Genomic DNA, 11468 nt, shown 5'->3' on the forward strand with positions numbered 1-11468 from the left:
TACAAGAGTTGTTTCTGTTTAATGGTTGAGAATGTCTCATTTCAATGAAGAGGCACTTGATTACCCCACTGGTGACTTTTGTCCTGCCTCGCTGGGGCACCATTGAAAAATAGATGTCACTTAGGGTACAATAGGACATTTTTGCTAAAACTAAAATTGGTGTTAAAAGTAGTAATGTATAGACTTTGACAGTAATGTTGTGCTGAACAAAGTTTATTATACCCTTACAACTCTCCTTAATGAGTTGAATACATTCCAATCCTTACTGAAAAGCAAGGAGAAAAAGGTTGGTGAGGAAAATGTTGCTTCATCATCTAAAAAGTTCCATTGGAGTTCGACCTCCAGAATAAAGTCTGCACCTTCTACTTCCAACACTACTAAGTGGAAGAAGAAGAAGGGTGGTAAGGGGAAAGGGAAGGCACCGGCTAACCCACAAGCTGCCACACAGTGGGTAGGCGACAAGTGTCGGTTGTAACCAGGATGGGCGCTCGAAGTGGAACTATCCTCGCTGGTTAAAGGAGAAGGAGAAGGCTAAGGCCAAGGCATAACAAGATAAATGTGATTTACTAATTTTGGAAACTTGTTTAGTGGAAAATGATGATTTTGCCTGGATTATAAACTCTAGGGCCACTAATCTTGTTTTTTCTTCTTTTCAAAGGATTAGATCCTAGCGGAAACTTGAGGCTGTTGAGATAACGATGCGAGTAGGCACCGAGCACATCATCTCAGTTGCGCCAGTGGGAGGGCTCCAGTTGAATTTACAGAATAATTTATCATTTTGAATTATGTATATATAGTTCCTGAGTTAAAGAGGAATTTTATTTCTGTAAAGTGTTTGTTTGAATGTAAATACTCTCAACTTTTCGGTGAACAAAGTGTTTATTCTGAAAGATGGTGTTGAGATTTGTTCAGCAAAAGTAGAAAACAATTTGTATGTGCTAAGGCCATTAGCAACAAATTTCCTCCATAACATAGAGATGTTTAAAATTGTCATAACTCAAAATAAACAACTTAAGGTTTCTCCTAAGGAAAATGCCAAACTTTGGCACCTTCGATTAGGGCACATCAAACTCAATAGGATTGAGAGGTTGGTGGAGAATGGATTTCTAAGCGAGTTAGAGGAAAATTCTTTATCTGTGTGCGAGTCATGCCTTAAAGGCAAGATGACTAAAAGACCTTTTACTGTAAAAGGTTATCGAGCCAAAGAGCCTCTAGAGTTAGTGCATTCAGACCTTTGTAGTCTGATGAATGTGCGAAACCTTCAGAACTTGCAAAATTCATGGATCATATGTAATAGTGTTGTTACAGTCTGGATCTTGAATGCTTTGTCAAAAGAGATAGTTGCTAACATTAATTTCTCTAATTCAGCAAGGGATATTTTTCATGATCTTCAACAGTGTTATTAGCATAAGAATCGTCCACGCAATTTCTAGCTTCATCGTGGCCTTTCTAACCTAGTTCAAGATCAAAATTCTATAACTACTTACTTTACAAAATTGAAGAATATCTGGAATGAATTGGCCTCTTATCATCTTGTTTGTTCTTGTGGCCGATGCATATGTGGAGGCATCAAGGATTTGCTCAATCATTTTTAGATTTAATACGTTATGGCATTTCTCATAGGATTAAATGATTCATTTTCTCATATCCGTACTCAATTGTTAGTGATGAAGCCTAAACCTTCCATTCAACAAGCGTTCTCTTCAGTTGCTCAGGTGGTTGAACAACGTTCTGCGACCATTCCTATATCTCTCAACAACGTTATTTGGTTTCAACAATGCCACTCTTTTGGCAAAGGCTTCCACTTCTTCTTCTTCCACAAGTTCTACTTTCGCTCCTGAGAATTCTCTATCGAAGAAGAAAGAATGGCTTGTATTACTTATTTCAACATATCTAGTCATATTATTGACCAGTACTACGAACTCCATGGCTATCCACTTGGATATTGTCAATAAAAAAATGCGGCTAAGGATTCTGGACAATCAGATTCTTCTCTGACTTATTTATCTGATTCTTCCATGATGCTTACTTCTGAACAATGTGAAGGACACTTGGTCATGTTACAATCTCATCTCTCAAAAACTAAGTCTGCATCTTTAGAACTTTCATCCTCTGCCTCTAGTTCTAATCATGTTGTAGGTATCTGCGGTTACTCTTCTTCAATTTCTACTGATGTTTGGTTCTTAGATTTAGGCAGCTCAGCACATATATGTTGCTCAAGAGATTATTTTACACATTTATCCCCTGTTTCTGGAATGACTGTCTTGTTGCCTAATCATGATTGAGTCACTGTAGATTTTGTTGGTGATATCCACATTTTTCCTGATCTCCTTCTTCAAAATGTGTTATTTGTGTTAGCATAAATTCCTTATATCTATATTGAATAGATAAACCCTAGGATCATTCATGTCAAATTGTCAAGAATAACATACCGGATTCCATTGCAAAATTGATGATAGCTTCAAGATGATGATGGATGACTATGATCTTCCTCAACCAAAACTTCGAATGCCCTTAGTGGGATCTCTCTCTAGATGGGATTCATGAAAGACTGAGTGCTCATATTATTTTGGTATATCAGGGACCATAGCCCTAAGGTCTCTTTAGGGTTCCCATTAAACCCTAATTAACTAGAAATGGGCTTCTACCCATTAAGTCCATACTCAATTAGGAATCTAGGGCCTTAATAATTAGATCACATAATAGGGTTCAATCTAATAAAATAACCCAATGTGATAAATTATTAATCCACATACATAGCCCATACTTTAATTAAACATATTATTATTTAAATATATCTAACAATCTCCCACTTGAACTATGTCTATGTACCTAATATAATTAAATCACAAAAACCTTAAGCGCACATAAACAAGTTATTTCAATAATAGAATTCCCCTTTAGTTCAATCTGGTCCATCTCCTATATTAGCATGGAATCAAGGCGGCTTTCGTCACTACCCTTGTAACTAAACCTTCCATGATCACCAATTCCAATACATTCAATGACATAGATCAAGTATGGATGGATAGCATGGAAACTACATGCAAAGTGATCTGGATCATGCCTGTTTCCAACTGGTCCAAATTCCTTAATGAGAACATTCTAAAAAAAACTTTATGCTAAACTGCATGCATGATAAACAAGTTCAGATAATAAAACATAAACCATCAACTTTATTTTATATAGAAAATAAACAAAATAAGGTCAAAGAACATCCTCAATAATAAACTCCCACTAAACCATGGAATCAGAAAAGTGACTAACACCCATGTGAGCAACATGCTCATGAAAAACTTTAGGTGGTAAACCTTTAGTCAATGGATCTGTCACCATAGAGTTTGTTCCTATGCGTTTTATTGAAATTTGACCATTCTGAACTCTTTCTTTAACAATCAGAAACTTCACGTCTACATGCTTTGACTTCGTATTGATTCAGTTGTTGTTGGAATACATCACAACCGGCTTATTGTCACAAAATAATTTTAGTGGTTTTTCTATGCCAACCACTATCCACAGCCCAGTGACAAAATTTCGCAACCATATTCCATGATTGGATGCCTCATAACATGCTATAAACTCTGCAGCCATGGTAGAAGAAGCCATAAGTGTTTGTTTAACACTTTTCCAGGATACAACTCCTCCAGCCAATATAAAGATATAGTCTGAAGTAGATCGCAAAGTGTCTTGACATCCAGCATAATCAGAATCAGAATACCCAATGATCTCCAAAACTTCTGATTTCCGATAAGTGAGCATATAATCTTTTGTTCTTTGTAAATACCTCATAACCCGTTTGGCTGCTTTCCAATGATCCATCCCTGGGTTACTCAAATATCTACCTAACACTCCAACTATGAATGCAATATCTGGATGCGTACATACTTGAGCATACATTAGACTTCCAATGGCCGATACATAGGGAACTTTCTGCATCTCCTTAGTCTCGAGTGTGGTCTTGGGGCATTGACCTAAATGAAATTTATCATCTTTAGCGATCGGGGTATCTCCCGGCGCACAGTCTTTCATGCTAAATATACTCAAGATCTTTTCAATGTAGTTCTTTTGTGACAATCTCAAAATACCTTGAGAACGATCTCGCAGTATTTCAATTCCTAATAAAAAAGAAGCATCACCAAGATCCTTCATCTCAAAATTTCTTTTCAGAAATCTCTTAGTGTCATAAAATAAACCTATATCATTACTAGCTATGAGTATGTCATCAACATATAACACCAGAAAGATTGATTTACTCCCACTGACCTTGTGATATACACAATCTTCCACAATGTTCACCTCAAAATCAAATGAGGTTATCACTTCATGGAATTTGTGATACCATTGACGAGAGGCTTGCTTGAGAATGTAAATGGATTTCTTTAATTTGTACACCATAGACTTTGAATTATCAGACACAAAGTTTTTTGGTTGCACCATATAAATCGTCTCATCAATGTTCCCATTGAGAAACGCAGTTTTTACATCCATCTAGTATAACTCTAAATCAAAGTGAGCTACTAGTGCCGTGATTACTCTAAAATAGTCTTTCGATAAAACCGAAGAGAAAGTCTCTTTGTAATCAATGCCTTTCTTTTGAGTAAAACCCTTTGCAACAAGTTGAGCCTTATATCTTTCGATATTGCCATGTGAATCACTTTTGGTTTTAAATATCAATTTGCAACCTATGGGCTTCACTTCTGATGGCAGTTTGACAAGTTTCCAAACATCATTGTCTTTCATGGATTTTAATTCCTTTTCCATAGTACTTATCCACTTTTGAGAGTTAGAACTTTGTAAAGCTTGTTGGAAGTTGATTGGATAATATTCCATTGCGCCCACATCATCCTGATGTTCTTGAAGAAACACAATATAATCATCTGGAATTGCACTTCTTCTGTCTCTAGTCGATCTTCTTAGTGGCACTTCTTGAGGTTGTTGAGTTTGAACTTCAGGTTCAACAGCGGGGACTTCAATGTTATCTTGTTCTATAATTGGTGCAATAATGAAGTAAGAAATTGGAGCCTGAACATCATTTATAATCACATGAGGAAAAGAAACCAATTCCTCTTCAAAGACAACTTTCCTTATGTTATCTTCCCCTCAAACTCAACAACCTCAAGGAATCTAGCATTTCTTATCTCAAACAATAATCTAGAAATGGGATCATAAAACTTGAAACCCCGAGAGTGCTCAGAACACCCAACAAAATAGCAGCTAATAGTTCTTGAGTCCAAGTTTCTTTCATTAGGCCTATAAGGCCTAGCCTCAGCTGGACAACCCCATATGTGAAGATGCTTAATACTAGGCTTCTTTCCTGTCCACAGCTCATAAGGGGTTTTGGCTATTGCTTTACTAGATACCCTATTAAGGATATATGTTGCAGTCTTTAGTGCCTCACCCCAAAGGGATTCTGGTAGAGAAGAATGACTAATCATACTTCTTACCATATCCTTAAATGTTCTATTTCGCCTTTCCGCTACACCATTCATGCTGGGTTTGCCCGGCATAGTGTATTGCGGGATGATTCCACATTCCTCTAGGTATTTGGCAAAGGGCCCTGGACGTTGTTCACCTGATCCATCATATCTACCGTAATATTCACCATCACGAACAGATTTGATAGTCTTAATTTTCTTTCCAAGTTGAAGTTCAACTTCAGCTTTGAAAGACTTGAAAACGTCTAAGGATTTAGACTTCTCATGAATTAAATATAGGTACCCATATCTTGAATAGTCGTCTATAAACGTAATAAAATATTGTTGTCCATTCCAAGAGGTCGTAGGGAATGGACCACAAATGTCTGTATGTATTAGTTCTAAGACGTATGAGTATCTGTTGACACATAATTTTCTTATGTTTGTCTGTTTTCCCTTAATACATTCCACACAAATGTTGAAGTTACTTAAATCAAGGGAATCAAGAATTCCATCTGACACAAGTCTCTGAATTCTCTGTTTAGAGATGTGAACTAAACGCTTGTGCCATAACGTAGCAGAATTCTCATTTCATTTACGCTTTGTACCACATGAATTAGATAACAGATCTTGTTAAATGAAGCAAAAGAATCAAGAATATATAGATTATCAATTAAAGAACTGGTACCAATAAGCTTAGAATCTTGAAAAAAACTAACTTTATTATTTCTAAAAGAACAAGAAAAACCAAATTTGTCCAAACTGGAAATAGAAACTAAATTCCGTCTAAATGACGGTACAACAAAAGTCTCATTCAGATCCAAATAACAACCAGTTTTTAAAAGTAATCTAAAATTTCCAATAGCTTCAACTGGAACTGCTTTGCCATCGCCCACATAAACGAATCTTTCAGCATCACTTGGCGGTCGGCTCCACAGGCAACCCTGCATTGATATACTTATGTGAGTAGTAGCACCAGAATCTATCCACTAAGTATCAATAGGTACAGAAGCTAAATTAACTTCAGAACAAACCAAAGTAAGAAGTTTACCCTTCTTTACACGCCACTTGGCGTACTTGGGACAATCTTTCTTGAAGTGACCTTTCTTTTTGCAGAAAAAAACAAGGATTTTCAGTAGCTTATTTCTTGTTTTTATTCTGCTGAGATGTCCCTTCTACAGCATCCACAATTCTCCTTTTCTTCTTATCACGAGAGCCTATTGCCAAATGAGTACTTTCTATCATTTCTCTCTTAATCCTATCTTCTTCTTGCACACATTGTGAGATAAGCTCGTTAATACTCCATTTATCCTTTCGAGTATTATAGCTTATCTTAGACTGAGTGAATTATGCAGGAAGAGAGATAAATACTAGATGCACGAGTAAATTTTCATTTATCTCGATATCAAGTGCCTTTAATTTACATGCGAGATTGGACATTTCCATAATGTACTCTCTTATGTTTCCATTGCCCTTATACCTCATAGAAGTTAAATAAATCAAAAGACTACTTACTTCCCCTTTCTCATTTTTAGCAAAATATTTCTCAATTTGAGCAAGGAACTTATTGGCATTTTCACTTTCTGTGATAGAGCACCGAAAAGACTCCGGAATGGAGTGCCTAATGATCATCAGACACATGCGATTTGATTGTTCCCACTTTTCTATATTAGCTGTATTTGGTTGTTCCTCAGTAGAAGTAGGTTTATCGGTCCTTAATGCAAGGTCCAAATCCATACACCCACAAGTATCTCTAGGCTTTCTTTCCAAATCTTGAAGTTCGATCCATTCAACTTAGGGATTGAACTTAGATTTCCATATATTTGAGTAAGATCAACTGAAATAATAAACAACAAAACATATGCTCACGATTAAAACATAACAAAATAATTTCACATATGTGGTGGGCCCCTTTAACAAGATACCTAGCACAAAAAAAAAAAAAAAAAAAAACTAACTGTAAATGGTACTCTCAACGTAGTAATCAAAGTATTGACAATTAACTTTGTAAAAAAAATAAAAAATAGCCTTTCTTTGGACCGACTACTTTTCACATGAGCAATCTTTATAATTGTCACATACTCATTACCACATGTATACCCACAATTTGGCCAAATAATTATCTTCCTTTGGGCCGATAATTATCCGCATAAATTCATGAATATGCACATCTTATATTTCATAATTAAAACGATCTAGATAATAGAGGCTACTTTGGTAACATATTATTTTTTACCAATCCAATCTAAAATATAAGATACAATAATATAATAATATTATTATACAAAAAAAATAAAGGAGGAAGAACACCAAATAGTCTTTTACAAAATTCACTTAATAATTGCATACACATAATACAATTAAAGTAACATACACATGTGAATATCACAAAAATAATCAAATTGTAGATTTTAATTCACAAACTTATCAATCAAGAACTAAGAACCCTTTTCAAGAATTTCACCAAGTTATTAATCAATAAAACTTAGAAACGTGGGCAAGAAGTTCAATCAGCAATTAATCCAAATAGTTGACAAATTCAATATTATCAAACTATTAAAAAATAAATTCATTAAATTCAATCATTTTTTTTTTTTTTAACTGAAAAGTTATGTTAATACTTAATTGATGAATATGAGTTTCAAAAAAAAAAAAAAAAACAGTGACAACATTAACTTTTCTATTATTAATCAAATTTAAAATTGAACTCATAAAGTCATCCATTAAGAATTAAAGAAAAAAAACTGATAATTAAAACCAAGAACCGTCGGCAAGACTTTAATCGGTAATTGACCGATACCTTCGCCCAATTGCAACTCCAATCAGTCATTAACCGAAAGTCTTGATGGGTAAAACTTGTAGCAACTAAGACCTAACTCCTTCGATCGGTATTTAGTTTTTTTTAGTAGATTTCATCACATTGGTGGACTTTTGTCAAGAATGTTGAACTGAACATCCTTAATTTTGACAATAATAAAACTAAGTTTTTTTTTTCCTTAAAAAAAAACTTTTAGGAAACCACGTTCAATCAAAATAATCAACCAAAAAAAAATCACTTTAATCTACCACTAGCACATCATTCATAATCGGTGATGATATGCCAAATACTACATACAAGAATACGGGTTGCAAGAACACATATTACCAAAGACAAAAATTACCATCAAGATTTCCATCCTACCGTCGATGAGTTTACAATGCTGCTATAGTAAGCCGACCATTTTTTTAAAAAAATTCTTTAAATTCTTTACCGAAACCAAAATTTAATCAACAATGCCAATGGAAAATGCATAAACTAACAATCCAACATGAAATTCATGTTCTGATACCATTTGTTAGCATAAATTCTTTATATCTATATTGAATAGATAAACCCTAGGATCATTCATGTCAAATTGTCAAGAATAACATACCGAATTCCATTGCAAAATTGATGATAGCTTCAAGATGATGATGGATAACTATGGTCTTCCTCAACCAAATCTCTGAATATTCATAATGGGATCTCTCTTTAGATGGGATTCAAGAAAGACTGAGTGCTTATATTGTTTTGGTATATCAGGGACCATAGCCCTAAGGTCTCTTTATATACTAGTTCAATTAGGATTCCCATTAAACCCTAATTAACTAGGAATGGGTTTCTACTCATTAAGTCCATACTCAATTAGGAATCTAGGGCCTTAATTAATTAGATCACATAATAGGGCCCAATCTAATAAAATAATCCAATGTGATAAATTATTAATCCACATACATAGCCCATACTTTAATTAAACATATTATTATTTAAATATGTCTAACAATTTGTGCCTTCATTCAAATTCAACCTAGTGTCGGTCAGTGCTCTCACAACAAATTTGTTTGTGGTTATTCAGTTTGTAATGGTTCTTGTATGATTTAGGACAAGTTTTCTTCGAGGATGATTGGTAAAGCTGATCTTTCGCAAGGTTTATACTTGATTCATGATGTTCCTTTGCCTGCCTCTCGCAACCAAGTCTGTAATATTGTTCGTACAAGTTCTTCTGTTAAATTTGATGTTTGGCATAATTGCCTTGGACATCCATTCGTTAAAGATTTACTTGTTTTGAAGAGTTTTTTCCCTGGACTATCTGTCAATAATGATTGCATGCAGTCTTACTCTTATTTAGCTTGTTCCTTAGCTAAACAATGATTATTGTTATTTCAATTAAATAATCATTTTTCTACTCAAAAGTTTGATTTGATACATTGTGACGTATGGGGTTCTTATCAATCTTCCATACGTGCTGGTTATAAATAATTTCTTACATTAATAGATGATCATACTCGATATACATGGATTTTTTTTCTTCTTTTGCGTGCAAAGTTTGATGTGATTAAGATTATTCCTCAATTCTTCAAGTGTAAGACCTACATTTGTTTATATCAATATGAGACAAACACAAAAGAATACAAATAAAATATTTTCAACACCAAAATATAACCCAAAAAAATATTCTACAAGTACATTAACCACCAAATAAAAAGATGAAAACAAGACAATCAAACAAGTTCATATCCTTAAACTAATTTTTATTTCGACACTTCCAAATCTTATGAACCGTAATCAACAACAATACCTAAATTTTTTTATATTAAACTTTGAGATAAACTAAAAACAAAATATTAAAATATAATTTATTTTTTTTTGAAATAAAGTTCTAATATACACTTGAATCACACCCAGTAAAGCTAACAAACAAGCACATATTTTTTAAGTAATTTTATTCCAACATTTCAAAATCTCAAGAAATTTAATCATTGGAATAAAAACCAAATGAATGAAATAACTTTAGATTACTAAACTGGAAATAAATATAAAATGAAAATTTTACCGTTGGAGCAAGCAAACAACTAAAACAACCCACACAAAGATTGTGAAGAGCTTCACTCAACCCACAAGCTTGAACGAATCTAACCTGGAGCTCAAAATTGGAACAATCTAAAAAATAAACTTGCACGGCTAGATCTAAAGACCCATGAGTAGATCGAACAAATAGACGACTAGATCTGAAAAACCCACGACCAAATCTGCAGATTCGACACCGGCAACGAGGTGCACCTCAGATTTAACCGCATAAGCGAGATATTCAAAGTTACACGCGATTGGTGACTGCAGATTTGACTGCACGAGCAAGACTAGTTGACCGCAGATCTGACGACGACGATGAGGTGAACCTAGCATGACTGCACGACCACAGGTCTGAACGTTGATGACAAGCTGACCGCATATCTGACCGAATGAGCAAGACGAGCTTACCACAGATTTAACGCCAGTGACGAAGTGAACCTCAGATTTGACTGCATGGCCGCATATCTGAACATCGACGATGAACGGACTGCAGATCTGAATGCTGGCACCTCCACGAACAGATTAAACAAACAAAGTTGACGATGGTGAGATCTGCACCTCTCCACGAACGAAGTGAGAAATGAGAGAAGTGAGATTTGGTCAGATGGAAGAGGGTTTGGAGGAGAGAAGTGAGAAAGCAAAGGTTAGATTTAGTCAAATGGAAGAGAGTTTGGAGAAGAGAAGTGAGAAAGGAAAGAGAAGAAAGATTGAGAAATGAAAAAGAGAGGATATTTTTACTAAAGAGAAAAAAAAATAAATTGGCACCTACAATGTCGGTTTTAAGTCAATATTGTAGTCTAATTAAAAATAAATATTTAATGTGGGTTTAAAATTGACATTAAAGATATCCTCTTTTTTCAATCGACATTATACATTCTTTTTTATTTTTTTCAACCGACATTAAAACCTAAATTTCTTGTAGTGTTGATTCGATACATGCATCTCTTCCAACTTCAATATAACACCAATATCTTGAGATGCTTCAAAAATTGAAAATCCTTTTAGAACAACCAATTAAGAGAACAAAAATGGGGAATGAATGACAACTCCATGTGTTGGTGAAAAATATTGAAGAAAGCTCTGTTTTTATAATAGTTCAAGGTGAGAGTTATAATAACTCTTTGAATTCTAAAATTTTTAATCTTCAAATATTTTAATATAGCTAAAGTGAAAATTAAACTATT

The sequence above is a fragment of the Benincasa hispida genome, chromosome 11 (genome assembly GCF_027475165.1).
Source record: "Benincasa hispida cultivar pf3 chromosome 11, pf3_genome.v1.1, whole genome shotgun sequence".
NCBI lineage: Eukaryota > Viridiplantae > Streptophyta > Magnoliopsida > Cucurbitales > Cucurbitaceae > Benincasa > Benincasa hispida.